This window comes from Eschrichtius robustus, unplaced genomic scaffold, assembly GCF_028021215.1.
Source record: "Eschrichtius robustus isolate mEscRob2 unplaced genomic scaffold, mEscRob2.pri scaffold_26, whole genome shotgun sequence".
NCBI lineage: Eukaryota > Metazoa > Chordata > Mammalia > Artiodactyla > Eschrichtiidae > Eschrichtius > Eschrichtius robustus.
The window spans coordinates 3499191-3516525 of NW_027175249.1; positions in this window are offsets into that span (position 1 = coordinate 3499191).

A 17335-nucleotide genomic window follows, 5' to 3' on the forward strand; every position below is an offset into this window, starting at 1 on the left:
ACCACTGTCATCACAATGCCCCATGACACCTGCCTTCACATTTCGCCATGGCCCTTGTCATCGCAATGCTCCATGAACCGTGTCATCACAATATTCCAGGACACTTGTAGTCACAATGATCCTTGACCACATTCATCTGAATACTCCATGGCCTATGTATTCACAATTTTTCATGGCCCCTGAAATCAAATTGCTCCATGTTCACTTTCTAACAATGCTCTATGACAACTGTCAACACATTGTCCCATGACGCCTGTCATCACAATGCTCCATGGCCCCTTTCATCACTATGCTCCATGATCCCTGTCTTCACAATGTTCTAGAACAATTGTCATCACAATGCTCCATGACCCCTGTACTCACAATGCTCCATTCCCTTTTCATCACAGGGCTACAGAATTCTGGTCATCACAATATTCCATAGCCGTGTCCTCACAATGCTCTATGACCCCTGTCATCACAATGCTCCACGACACTTGTCATCACAATGATCCATGAACACATTCATCACAATGCTTCATGACCACTGTCATCACAATGCTCGATGACCCTGGTCATCACAATGCTCCATGCCGTGGTCATCAGAATGCTCCTTGGCCCCTCTAATCACAATGGTCCATGCCCTTTTTATCACAATGCTCCAGAATTCTTGTCATCATAATGTTCCATGGCCGTGTCATCACAATGCCCCATGACAACTGTCTTCACATTTCGCCATGGCCCTTGTCATCGCAATGCGCCATGAACCGTGTCATCACAATATTCCAGGACAATTTTCATCACAATGATCCTTGCCCACATTCATCTGAATACTCCATGGCCTATGTATTCACAATTTTTCATATCCCCTGAAATCAAATTGCTCCATGTTCCCTTTCTAACAATGATTCAAGACCACTGTCAACACATTGTCCCATGACACCTGTCATCACAATGCTCCATGGCCCCTTTCATCACAATGCTCCATGATCCCTGTCTTCACAATGTTCTAGAACAATTGTCATCACAATGCTCCATGACCCCTGTAATCACAATGCTCCATTCCCTTTTCATCACAGTGCTACAGAATTCTGGTCATCACAATATTCCATAACCGTGTCATCACAATGCTCTATGACCCCTGTCATCACAATGCTCCACGACACTTGTCATCACAATGATCCATGACCACATTCATCACAATGCTTCATGACCACTGTCATCACAATGCTCGATGACCCTGGTCATCACAATGCTCCATGCCGTTGTCATCAGAATGCTCCTTGGCCCCTCTAATCACAATGCTCCATGCTCTTTTTATCACAATGCTCCAGAATACTTGTCATCATAATGTTCCAAGGCCGTGTCATCACAATGCCTCATGACCCCTGTCATCACAATGCTCCATGGCCCCTGTCATCCCAGTGCTCCATGATATATTTCTTCACAATTCTAGATGACCACTGTCATCACAATGCCCCATGACACCTGTCTTCACATTTCGCCATGGCCCTTGTCATCGCAATGTTCCATGAACCGTGTCATCACAATATTCCAGGACACTTTTCGTCACAATGATCCTTGAACACATTCATCTGAATACTCCATGGCCTATGTATTCACAATTTTTCATGGCCCCTGAAATCAAATTGCTCCATGTTCCCTTTCTAACAATTCTCCATGACCACTGTCAACACAATGTCCCATGACGCCTGTCATCACAATGCCCCATGGCCCCTTTCATCACTATGCTCCATGATCCCTGTCGTCACAATGTTCTACAACAATGGTCATCACAATGCTCCATGACCCCTGTAATCACAATGCTCCATTCCATTTTCATCACAGTGCTACAGAATTCTGGTCATCAAAATATTCCATAACCGTGTCATCACAATGCTCTATGACCCCTGTCATCACAATGCTCCACGACACTTGTCATCACAATGATCCATGACCACATTCATCACAATGCTTCATGACCACTGTCATCACAATGCTCGATGACCCCTGTCATCACAATGCTCCATGCCGTTGTCATCAGAATGCTCCTTGGCCCCTCTAATCACAATGGTCCATGCCCATTTTATCACAATGCTCCAGAATTCTTGTCAACATAATGTTCCATGGCGGTGTCATCACAATGCGCCATGGCCCCTGTCATCACAATGTTCCATGGCCCCTGTCATCCAAGTGCTCCATGATATCTTTCTTCACAATTCTAGATGACCACTGTCATCACAATGCCCCATGACACCTGTCTTCACATTTCGCCATGGCCCTTGTCATCGCAATGCTCCATGAACCGTGTCCTCACAATATTCCAGGACACTTTTCATCACAATGATCCTTGACCACATTCATCTGAATACTCCATGGCCTATGTATTCACAATTTTTCATGGCCCCTGAAATCAAATTGCTCCATGTTCCCTTTCTAACAGTGATCCAAGACCACTGTCAACACATTGTCCCATGACGCCTGTCATCACAATGCTCCATTCCCTTTTCATCTCAGTGCTACAGAATTCTGGTCATCACAATATTCCATAACCGTGTCATCACAATGCTCTATGACCCCTGTTATCACAATGCTCCAAGACTCTTGTCATCACAATGATCCATGACCACATTCATCACAATGCTTCATGACCATTGTCATCACAATGCTCGATGAACATTGTCATCACAATGCTCCATGCCGTTGTCATCAGAATGCTCCTTGGCCCTTCTAATCACAATGGTCCATGCCCTATTTATCACAATGCTCCAGAATTCTTGTCATCATAATGTTCCATGGCCGTGTCATCACAATGCCCCATGACCCATGTCATCACATTGCTCCATGGCCCCTGTCATCCCAGTGCTCCATGATATCTTTCTTCACAATTCTAGATGACCACTGTCATCACAATGCCCCATGACACCTGTCTTCACATTTCGCCATGGCCCTTGTCATCGCAATGTTCCATGAACCGTGTCATCACAATATTCCAGTACACTTTTCTTCACAATGATCCTTGACCACATTCATCTGAATACTCCATGGCCTATGTATTCACAATTGTTCATGGCCCCTGAAATCAAATTGCTCCATGTTCCCTTTTTAACAATGCTCCAAGACCACTATCAACACAATATCCCATGACGCCTGTCATCACAATGCTCCATGGCCCCTTTCATCACTATGCTCCATGATCCCTGTCATCGCAATGTTCTAGAACAATTGTCATCACAATGCTCCATGACCCCTGTAATCACAATGCTCCATTCCCTTTTCATCACAGTGCTACAGAATTCTGCTCATCACAATATTCCATAACCGTGTCATCACAATGCTCTATGACCCCTGTCATCACAATGCTCCACGACACTTGTCATCACAATGATCCATGACCACATTCATCACAATGCTTCATGACCAATGTCATCACAATGCTCGATGACCCTGGTCATCACAATGCTCCATGCCGTTGTCATCAGAATGCTCCTTGGCCCCTCTAATCACAATGGTCCATGCCCTTTTTATCACAATGTTCCAGAATTCTTGTCATCATAATGTTCCATGGCCGTGTCATCACAATGCCCCATGACGCCTGTCATCACAATGCTCCATGGAACCTGTCATCCCAGTGCTCCATGATATCTTTCTTCACAATTCTAGATGACCACTGTCATCACAATGCCCCATGACACCTGTCTTCACATTTCGCCATGGCCCTTGTCATCGCAATGCTCCATGAACCGTGTCATCACAATATTCCAGGACACTTTTTGTCACAATGATCCTTGACCACATTCATCTGAATACTCCATGGCCTATGTATTCACAATTTTTCATGGCCCCTGAAATCAAATTGCTCCATGTTCCCTTTCTAACAATGCTCCATGACAACTGTCAACACATTGTCCCATGACGCCTGTCATCACAATGCTCCATGTCCCCTTTCATCACTATGCTCCATGATCCCTGTCTTCACAATGTTCTAGAACAATTGTCATCACAATGCTCCTGACCCCTGTACTCACAATGCTCCTTTCCCTTTTCATCACAGTGCTACAGAATTCTGGTCATCACAATATTCCATAACCGTGTCATCACATTGCCCTATGACCCCTGTCATCACAATGCTCCACGACACTTGTCATCACAATGATCCATGACCACATTCATCACAATGCTTCATGACCACTATCATCACAATGCTCGATGACCCTGGTCATCACAATGCTCCATGCCGTTGTCATCAGAATGCTCCTTGGCCCCTCTAATCACAATGGTCCATGCCCTTTTTATCACAATGTTCCAGAATTCTTGTCATCATAATGTTCCATGGCCGTGTCATCACAATGCCCCATGACGCCTGTCATCACAATGCTCCATGGCCCCTGTCATCCCAGTGCTCCATGATATCTTTCTTCACAATTCTAGATGACCACTGCAATCACAATGTCCCATGACACCTGTCTTCACATTTCGCCATGGCCCTTGTCATCGCAATGCTCCATGAACCGTGTCATCACAATATTCCAGGACACTTTTCATCACAATGATCCTTGACCACATTCATCTGAATACTCCATGGCCTATGTATTCACAATTTTTCATGGCCCCTGAAATCAAATTGCTCCATGTTCCGTTTCTAACAATGATCCAAGACCACTGTCAACACATTGTCCCATGACGCCTGTCATCACAATGCTCCATGGCCCCTTTCATCACTATGCTCCATGATCCCTGTCTTCACAATGTTCTAGAACAATTGTCATCACAATGCTCCATGACCCCTGTACTCACAATGCTCCATTCCCTTTTCATCGCAGTGCTACAGAATTCTGGTCATCACAATATTCCATAAACGTGTCATCACAATGCTCTATGACCCCTGTCATCACAATGCTCCACGACACTTGTCATCAAATGATCCATGACCACATTCATCACAATGCTTCATGACCACTGTCATCACAATGCTCGATGACACTGGTCATCACAATGCAACATGTCGTTGTCATCAGAATGCTCCTTGGCCCCTCTAATCACAATGGTCCATGCCCTTTTTATCACAATGCTCCAGAATTCTTGTCATCATAATGTTCCATGGCCGTGTCATCACAATGCCCCAAGACGCCTGTCATCACAATGCTTCATTGCCCCTGTCATCCCAGTGCTCCATGATATCTTTCTTCACAATTCTAGATGACCACTGTCATCACAATGCCCCATGACACCTGTCTTCACATTTCGCCATGGCTCTTGTCATCGCAATGCTCCATGAACCGTGTCATCACAATATTCCAGGACACTTGTCGTCACAGTGATCCTTGACCACATTCATCTGAATACTCCATGGCCTATGTATTCACAATTTTTCATGGCCCCTGAAATCAAATTGCTCCATGTTCCCTTTCTAACAATGCTCCATGACCATTGTCAATACATTGTCCCATGACACCTGTCATCACAATGCTCCATGGCCCCTTTCATCACTATGCTCCATGATCCCTGTCTTCACAATGTTCTAGAACAATTGTCATCACAATGCTCCATGACTCCTGTACTCACAATGCTCCATTCCCTTTTCATCTCAGTGCTACAGAATTCTGGTCATCACAATATTCCATAACCGTGTCATCACAATGCTCTATGACCCCTGTCATCACAAAGCTCCACGACACTTGTCATCACAATGATCCATGACCACATTCATCACAATGCCTCATGACCACTCTCATCACAATGCTCGATGACCCTTGTCATCACAATGCTCCATGCTGTTGTCATCAGAATGCTCCTTGGCCCCTCTAATCACAATGGTCCATGACCTTTTTATCACAATGCTCCAGAATTCTTGTCATCATAATGTTCCATGGCGGTGTCATCACAATGCCCCATGACCCATGTCATCACAATGCTCCATAGCCCCTGTCATCCCAGTGCTCCATGATATCTTTCTTCACAATTCTAGATGACCACTGTCATCACAATGCCCCATGACCCATGTCATCACAATGCTCCATGGCCCCTGTCATCCCAGTGCTCCATGATATCTTTCTTCACAATTCTAGATGACCACTGTCATCACAATGCCCCATGACACCTGTCTTCACATTTCGCCATGGCCCTTGTCATTGCAATGCTCCATGAACCGTGTCATCACAATATTCCAGTAAACTTTTTGTCACAATGATCCTTGACCACATTCATCTGAATACTCCATGGCCTATGTATTCACAATTTTTCCTGGCCCCTGAAATCAAATTGCTCCATGTTCCCTTTCTAACAATGCTCCATGACAACTGTCAACACATTGTCCCATGACGCCTGTCATCACAATGCTCCATGTCCCCTTTCATCACTATGCTCCATGATCCCTGTCTTCACAATGTTCTAGAACAATTGTCATCAAAATGCTCCATGACCCCTGTACTCACAATGCTCCATTCCCTTTTCATCACAGTGCTACAGAATTCTGGTCATCACAATATTCCATAACCGTGTCATCACAATGCTCTATGACCCCTGTCATCACAATGCTCCACGACACTTGTCATCACAATGATCCATGACCACATTCATCACAATGCTTCATGACCACTGTCATCACAATGCTCGATGACCCTGGTCATCACAATGCTCCATGCCGTTGTCATCAGAATGCTCCTTGGCCCCTCTAATCACAATGGTCCATGCCCTTTTTATCACAATGTTCCAGAATTCTTGTCATCATAATGTTCCATGGCCGTGTCATCAGAATGCCCCATGACCCCTGTCATCACAATGCTCCATGGCCCCTGTCATCCCAGTGCTCCATGATATCTTTCTTCACAATTCTAGATGACCACTGTCATCACAATGCCCCATGACACCTGCCTTCACATTTCGCCATGGCCCTTGTCATCGCAATGCTCCATGAACCGTGTCATCACAATATTCCAGGACACTTGTAGTCACAATGATCCTTGACCACATTCATCTGAATACTCCATGGCCTATGTATTCACAATTTTTCATGGCCCCTGAAATCAAATTGCTCCATGTTCACTTTCTAACAATGCTCTATGACAACTGTCAACACATTGTCCCATGACGCCTGTCATCACAATGCTCCATGGCCCCTTTCATCACTATGCTCCATGATCCCTGTCTTCACAATGTTCTAGAACAATTGTCATCACAATGCTCCATGACCCCTGTACTCACAATGCTCCATTCCCTTTTCATCACAGGGCTACAGAATTCTGGTCATCACAATATTCCATAGCCGTGTCCTCACAATGCTCTATGACCCCTGTCATCACAATGCTCCACGACACTTGTCATCACAATGATCCATGAACACATTCATCACAATGCTTCATGACCACTGTCATCACAATGCTCGATGACCCTGGTCATCACAATGCTCCATGCCGTGGTCATCAGAATGCTCCTTGGCCCCTCTAATCACAATGGTCCATGCCCTTTTTATCACAATGCTCCAGAATTCTTGTCATCATAATGTTCCATGGCCGTGTCATCACAATGCCCCATGACAACTGTCTTCACATTTCGCCATGGCCCTTGTCATCGCAATGCGCCATGAACCGTGTCATCACAATATTCCAGGACAATTTTCATCACAATGATCCTTGCCCACATTCATCTGAATACTCCATGGCCTATGTATTCACAATTTTTCATATCCCCTGAAATCAAATTGCTCCATGTTCCCTTTCTAACAATGATTCAAGACCACTGTCAACACATTGTCCCATGACACCTGTCATCACAATGCTCCATGGCCCCTTTCATCACAATGCTCCATGATCCCTGTCTTCACAATGTTCTAGAACAATTGTCATCACAATGCTCCATGACCCCTGTAATCACAATGCTCCATTCCCTTTTCATCACAGTGCTACAGAATTCTGGTCATCACAATATTCCATAACCGTGTCATCACAATGCTCTATGACCCCTGTCATCACAATGCTCCACGACACTTGTCATCACAATGATCCATGACCACATTCATCACAATGCTTCATGACCACTGTCATCACAATGCTCGATGACCCTGGTCATCACAATGCTCCATGCCGTTGTCATCAGAATGCTCCTTGGCCCCTCTAATCACAATGCTCCATGCTCTTTTTATCACAATGCTCCAGAATACTTGTCATCATAATGTTCCAAGGCCGTGTCATCACAATGCCTCATGACCCCTGTCATCACAATGCTCCATGGCCCCTGTCATCCCAGTGCTCCATGATATATTTCTTCACAATTCTAGATGACCACTGTCATCACAATGCCCCATGACACCTGTCTTCACATTTCGCCATGGCCCTTGTCATCGCAATGTTCCATGAACCGTGTCATCACAATATTCCAGGACACTTTTCGTCACAATGATCCTTGAACACATTCATCTGAATACTCCATGGCCTATGTATTCACAATTTTTCATGGCCCCTGAAATCAAATTGCTCCATGTTCCCTTTCTAACAATTCTCCATGACCACTGTCAACACAATGTCCCATGACGCCTGTCATCACAATGCCCCATGGCCCCTTTCATCACTATGCTCCATGATCCCTGTCGTCACAATGTTCTACAACAATGGTCATCACAATGCTCCATGACCCCTGTAATCACAATGCTCCATTCCATTTTCATCACAGTGCTACAGAATTCTGGTCATCAAAATATTCCATAACCGTGTCATCACAATGCTCTATGACACCTGTCATCACAATGCTCCACGACACTTGTCATCACAATGATCCATGACCACATTCATCACAATGCTTCATGACCACTGTCATCACAATGCTCGATGACCCCTGTCATCACAATGCTCCATGCCGTTGTCATCAGAATGCTCCTTGGCCCCTCTAATCACAATGGTCCATGCCCATTTTATCACAATGCTCCAGAATTCTTGTCAACATAATGTTCCATGGCGGTGTCATCACAATGCGCCATGGCCCCTGTCATCACAATGTTCCATGGCCCCTGTCATCCAAGTGCTCCATGATATCTTTCTTCACAATTCTAGATGACCACTGTCATCACAATGCCCCATGACACCTGTCTTCACATTTCGCCATGGCCCTTGTCATCGCAATGCTCCATGAACCGTGTCCTCACAATATTCCAGGACACTTTTCATCACAATGATCCTTGACCACATTCATCTGAATACTCCATGGCCTATGTATTCACAATTTTTCATGGCCCCTGAAATCAAATTGCTCCATGTTCCCTTTCTAACAGTGATCCAAGACCACTGTCAACACATTGTCCCATGACGCCTGTCATCACAATGCTCCATTCCCTTTTCATCTCAGTGCTACAGAATTCTGGTCATCACAATATTCCATAACCGTGTCATCACAATGCTCTATGACCCCTGTTATCACAATGCTCCAAGACTCTTGTCATCACAATGATCCATGACCACATTCATCACAATGCTTCATGACCATTGTCATCACAATGCTCGATGAACATTGTCATCACAATGCTCCATGCCGTTGTCATCAGAATGCTCCTTGGCCCTTCTAATCACAATGGTCCATGCCCTATTTATCACAATGCTCCAGAATTCTTGTCATCATAATGTTCCATGGCCGTGTCATCACAATGCCCCATGACCCATGTCATCACATTGCTCCATGGCCCCTGTCATCCCAGTGCTCCATGATATCTGTCTTCACAATTCTAGATGACCACTGTCATCACAATGCCCCATGACACCTGTCTTCACATTTCGCCATGGCCCTTGTCATCGCAATGTTCCATGAACCGTGTCATCACAATATTCCAGTACACTTTTCTTCACAATGATCCTTGACCACATTCATCTGAATACTCCATGGCCTATGTATTCACAATTGTTCATGGCCCCTGAAATCAAATTGCTCCATGTTCCCTTTTTAACAATGCTCCAAGACCACTATCAACACAATATCCCATGACGCCTGTCATCACAATGCTCCATGGCCCCTTTCATCACTATGCTCCATGATCCCTGTCATCGCAATGTTCTAGAACAATTGTCATCACAATGCTCCATGACCCCTGTAATCACAATGCTCCATTCCCTTTTCATCACAGTGCTACAGAATTCTGCTCATCACAATATTCCATAACCGTGTCATCACAATGCTCTATGACCCCTGTCATCACAATGCTCCACGACACTTGTCATCACAATGATCCATGACCACATTCATCACAATGCTTCATGACCAATGTCATCACAATGCTCGATGACCCTGGTCATCACAATGCTCCATGCCGTTGTCATCAGAATGCTCCTTGGCCCCTCTAATCACAATGGTCCATGCCCTTTTTATCACAATGTTCCAGAATTCTTGTCATCATAATGTTCCATGGCCGTGTCATCACAATGCCCCATGACGCCTGTCATCACAATGCTCCATGGCCCCTGTCATCCCAGTGCTCCATGATATCTTTCTTCACAATTCTAGATGACCACTGTCATCACAATGCCCCATGACACCTGTCTTCACATTTCGCCATGGCCCTTGTCATCGCAATGCTCCATGAACCGTGTCATCACAATATTCCAGGACACTTTTTGTCACAATGATCCTTGACCACATTCATCTGAATACTCCATGGCCTATGTATTCACAATTTTTCATGGCCCCTGAAATCAAATTGCTCCATGTTCCCTTTCTAACAATGCTCCATGACAACTGTCAACACATTGTCCCATGACGCCTGTCATCACAATGCTCCATGTCCCCTTTCATCACTATGCTCCATGATCCCTGTCTTCACAATGTTCTAGAACAATTGTCATCACAATGCTCCTGACCCCTGTACTCACAATGCTCCTTTCCCTTTTCATCACAGTGCTACAGAATTCTGGTCATCACAATATTCCATAACCGTGTCATCACATTGCCCTATGACCCCTGTCATCACAATGCTCCACGACACTTGTCATCACAATGATCCATGACCACATTCATCACAATGCTTCATGACCACTATCATCACAATGCTCGATGACCCTGGTCATCACAATGCTCCATGCCGTTGTCATCAGAATGCTCCTTGGCCCCTCTAATCACAATGGTCCATGCCCTTTTTATCACAATGTTCCAGAATTCTTGTCATCATAATGTTCCATGGCCGTGTCATCACAATGCCCCATGACGCCTGTCATCACAATGCTCCATGGCCCCTGTCATCCCAGTGCTCCATGATATCTTTCTTCACAATTCTAGATGACCACTGCAATCACAATGTCCCATGACACCTGTCTTCACATTTCGCCATGGCCCTTGTCATCGCAATGCTCCATGAACCGTGTCATCACAATATTCCAGGACACTTTTCATCACAATGATCCTTGACCACATTCATCTGAATACTCCATGGCCTATGTATTCACAATTTTTCATGGCCCCTGAAATCAAATTGCTCCATGTTCCGTTTCTAACAATGATCCAAGACCACTGTCAACACATTGTCCCATGACGCCTGTCATCACAATGCTCCATGGCCCCTTTCATCACTATGCTCCATGATCCCTGTCTTCACAATGTTCTAGAACAATTGTCATCACAATGCTCCATGACCCCTGTACTCACAATGCTCCATTCCCTTTTCATCGCAGTGCTACAGAATTCTGGTCATCACAATATTCCATAAACGTGTCATCACAATGCTCTATGACCCCTGTCATCACAATGCTCCACGACACTTGTCATCAAATGATCCATGACCACATTCATCACAATGCTTCATGACCACTGTCATCACAATGCTCGATGACACTGGTCATCACAATGCAACATGTCGTTGTCATCAGAATGCTCCTTGGCCCCTCTAATCACAATGGTCCATGCCCTTTTTATCACAATGCTCCAGAATTCTTGTCATCATAATGTTCCATGGCCGTGTCATCACAATGCCCCAAGACGCCTGTCATCACAATGCTTCATTGCCCCTGTCATCCCAGTGCTCCATGATATCTTTCTTCACAATTCTAGATGACCACTGTCATCACAATGCCCCATGACACCTGTCTTCACATTTCGCCATGGCTCTTGTCATCGCAATGCTCCATGAACCGTGTCATCACAATATTCCAGGACACTTGTCGTCACAGTGATCCTTGACCACATTCATCTGAATACTCCATGGCCTATGTATTCACAATTTTTCATGGCCCCTGAAATCAAATTGCTCCATGTTCCCTTTCTAACAATGCTCCATGACCATTGTCAATACATTGTCCCATGACACCTGTCATCACAATGCTCCATGGCCCCTTTCATCACTATGCTCCATGATCCCTGTCTTCACAATGTTCTAGAACAATTGTCATCACAATGCTCCATGACTCCTGTACTCACAATGCTCCATTCCCTTTTCATCTCAGTGCTACAGAATTCTGGTCATCACAATATTCCATAACCGTGTCATCACAATGCTCTATGACCCCTGTCATCACAAAGCTCCACGACACTTGTCATCACAATGATCCATGACCACATTCATCACAATGCCTCATGACCACTCTCATCACAATGCTCGATGACCCTTGTCATCACAATGCTCCATGCTGTTGTCATCAGAATGCTCCTTGGCCCCTCTAATCACAATGGTCCATGACCTTTTTATCACAATGCTCCAGAATTCTTGTCATCATAATGTTCCATGGCGGTGTCATCACAATGCCCCATGACCCATGTCATCACAATGCTCCATAGCCCCTGTCATCCCAGTGCTCCATGATATCTTTCTTCACAATTCTAGATGACCACTGTCATCACAATGCCCCATGACCCATGTCATCACAATGCTCCATGGCCCCTGTCATCCCAGTGCTCCATGATATCTTTCTTCACAATTCTAGATGACCACTGTCATCACAATGCCCCATGACACCTGTCTTCACATTTCGCCATGGCCCTTGTCATTGCAATGCTCCATGAACCGTGTCATCACAATATTCCAGTAAACTTTTTGTCACAATGATCCTTGACCACATTCATCTGAATACTCCATGGCCTATGTATTCACAATTTTTCCTGGCCCCTGAAATCAAATTGCTCCATGTTCCCTTTCTAACAATGCTCCATGACAACTGTCAACACATTGTCCCATGACGCCTGTCATCACAATGCTCCATGTCCCCTTTCATCACTATGCTCCATGATCCCTGTCTTCACAATGTTCTAGAACAATTGTCATCAAAATGCTCCATGACCCCTGTACTCACAATGCTCCATTCCCTTTTCATCACAGTGCTACAGAATTCTGGTCATCACAATATTCCATAACCGTGTCATCACAATGCTCTATGACCCCTGTCATCACAATGCTCCACGACACTTGTCATCACAATGATCCATGACCACATTCATCACAATGCTTCATGACCACTGTCATCACAATGCTCGATGACCCTGGTCATCACAATGCTCCATGCCGTTGTCATCAGAATGCTCCTTGGCCCCTCTAATCACAATGGTCCATGCCCTTTTTATCACAATGTTCCAGAATTCTTGTCATCATAATGTTCCATGGCCGTGTCATCAGAATGCCCCATGACCCCTGTCATCACAATGCTCCATGGCCCCTGTCATCCCAGTGCTCCATGATATCTTTCTTCACAATTCTAGATGACCACTGTCATCACAATGCCCCATGACACCTGCCTTCACATTTCGCCATGGCCCTTGTCATCGCAATGCTCCATGAACCGTGTCATCACAATATTCCAGGACACTTGTAGTCACAATGATCCTTGACCACATTCATCTGAATACTCCATGGCCTATGTATTCACAATTTTTCATGGCCCCTGAAATCAAATTGCTCCATGTTCACTTTCTAACAATGCTCTATGACAACTGTCAACACATTGTCCCATGACGCCTGTCATCACAATGCTCCATGGCCCCTTTCATCACTATGCTCCATGATCCCTGTCTTCACAATGTTCTAGAACAATTGTCATCACAATGCTCCATGACCCCTGTACTCACAATGCTCCATTCCCTTTTCATCACAGGGCTACAGAATTCTGGTCATCACAATATTCCATAGCCGTGTCCTCACAATGCTCTATGACCCCTGTCATCACAATGCTCCACGACACTTGTCATCACAATGATCCATGAACACATTCATCACAATGCTTCATGACCACTGTCATCACAATGCTCGATGACCCTGGTCATCACAATGCTCCATGCCGTGGTCATCAGAATGCTCCTTGGCCCCTCTAATCACAATGGTCCATGCCCTTTTTATCACAATGCTCCAGAATACTTGTCATCATAATGTTCCATGGCCGTGTCATCACAATGCCCCATGACCCCTGTCATCACAATGTTCCCTGGCCCCTGTCATCCCAGTGCTCCATGATATCTTTCTTCACAATTCTAGATGACCACTGTCATCACAATGCCCCATGACACCTGTCTTCACATTTCGCCATGGCCCTTGTCATTGCAATGCTCCATGAACCGTGTCATCACAATATTCCAGTAAACTTTTTGTCACAATGATCCTTGACCACATTCATCTGAATACTCCATGGCCTATGTATTCACAATTTTTCCTGGCCCCTGAAATCAAATTGCTCCATGTTCCCTTTCTAACAATGCTCCATGACAACTGTCAACACATTGTCCCATGACGCCTGTCATCACAATGCTCCATGTCCCCTTTCATCACTATGCTCCATGATCCCTGTCTTCACAATGTTCTAGAACAATTGTCATCACAATGCTCCATGACCCCTGTACTCACAATGCTCCATTCCCTTTTCATCACAGTGCTACACAATTCTGGTCATCACAATATTCCATAACCGTGTCATCACAATGCTCTATGACCCCTGTCATCACAATGCTCCACGACACTTGTCATCACAATGATCCATGACCACATTCATCACAATGCTTCATGACCACTGTCATCACAATGCTCGATGACACTGGTCATCACAATGTTCCATGCCGTTGTCATCAGAATGCTCCTTGGCCCCTCTAATCACAATGGTCCATGCCCTATTTATCACAATGTTCCAGAATTCTTGTCATCATAATGTTCCATGGCCGTGTCATCAGAATGCCCCATGACCCCTGTCATCACAATGCTCCATGGCCCCTGTCATCCCAGTGCTCCATGATATCTTTCTTCACAATTCTAGATGACCACTGTCATCACAATGCCCCATGACACCTGCCTTCACATTTCGCCATGGCCCTTGTCATCGCAATGCTCCATGAACCGTGTCATCACAATATTCCAGGACACTTGTAGTCACAATGATCCTTGACCACATTCAACTGAATACTCCATGGCCTATGTATTCACAATTTTTCATGGCCCCTGAAATCAAGTTGCTCCATGTTCACTTTCTAACAATGCTCTATGACAACTGTCAACACATTGTCCCATGACGCCTGTCATCACAATGCTCCATGGCCCCTTTCATCACTATGCTCCATGATCCCTGTCTTCACAATGTTCTAGAACAATTGTCATCACAATGCTCCATGACCCCTGTACTCACAATGCTCCATTCCCTTTTCATCACAGGGCTACAGAATTCTGGTCATCACAATATTCCATAGCCGTGTCCTCACAATGCTCTATGACCCCTGTCATCACAATGCTCCACGACACTTGTCATCACAATGATCCATGAACACATTCATCACAATGCTTCATGACCACTGTCATCACAATGCTCGATGACCCTGGTCATCACAATGCTCCATGCCGTTGTCATCAGAATGCTCCTTGGCCCCTCTAATCACAATGGTCCATGCCCTTTTTATCACAATGCTCCAGAATTCTTGACATCATAATGTTCCATGGCCGTGTCATCACAATGCCCCTTGACCCATGTCATCACAATGCTCCATGGCCCCTGTCATCCCAGTGCTCCATGATATCTTTCTTCACAATTCTAGATGACCACTGTCATCACAATGCCCCATGACACCTGTCATCACATTTCGCCATGGCCCTTGTCATCGCAATGCTCCATGAACCGTGTCATCACAATATTCCGGGACACTTGTATTCACAATGATCCTTGACCACATTCATCTGAATACTCCATGTCCTATGTATTCACAATTTTTCATGGCCCCTGAAATCAAATTGCTCCATGTTCCCTTTCTAACAATTCTCCATGACCACTGTCAACACAATGTCCCATGACGCCTGTCATCACAATGCCCCATGGCCCCTTTCATCACTATGCTCCATGATCCCTGTCGTCACAATGTTCTAGAACAATGGTCATCACAATGCTCCATGACCCCTGTAATCACAATGCTCCATTCCATTTTCATCACAGTGCTACAGAATTCTGGTCATCACAATATTCCATAACCGTGTCATCACAATGCTCTATGACCCCTGTCATCACAATGCTCCACGACACTTGTCATCACAATGATCCATGACCACATTCATCACAATGCTTCATGACCACTGTCATCACAATGCTCGATGACCCCTGTCATCACAATGCTCCATGCCGTTGTCATCAGAATGCTCCTTGGCCCCTCTAATCACAATGGTCCATGCCCATTTTATCACAATGCTCCAGAATTCTTGTCAACATAATGTTCCATGGCGGTGTCATCACAATGCCCCATGACCCCTGTCATCACAATGTTCCATGGCCCCTGTCATCCAAGTGCTCCATGATATCTTTCTTCACAATTCTAGATGACCACTGTCATCACAATGCCCCATGACACCTGTCTTCATATTTCGCCATGGCCCTTGTCATCGCAATGCTCCATGAACCGTGTCCTCACAATATTCCAGGACACTTTTCATCACAATGATCCTTGAGCACATTCATCTGAATACTCCATGGCCTATGTATTCACAATTTTTCATGGCCCCTGAAATCAAATTGCTCCATGTTCCCTTTCTAACAGTGATCCAAGACCACTGTCAACACATTGTCCCATGACTCCTGTCATCACAATGCTCCATTCCCTTTTCATCTCAGTGCTACAGAATTCTGGTCATCACAATATTCCATAACCGTGTCATCACAATGCTCTATGACCCCTGTCATCACAATGGTCCACGACTCTTGTCATCACAATGATCCATGACCACATTCATCACAATGCTTCATGACCACTGTCATCACAATGCTCGATTAACATTGTCATCACAATGCTCCATGCCGTTGTCATCAGAATGCTCCTTGGCCCTTCTATTCACAATCGTCCATGCCCTATTTATCACAATGCTCCAGAATTCTTGTCATCATAATGTTCCATGGCCGTGTCATCACAATGCCCCATGACCCATGTCATCACAATGCTCCATGGC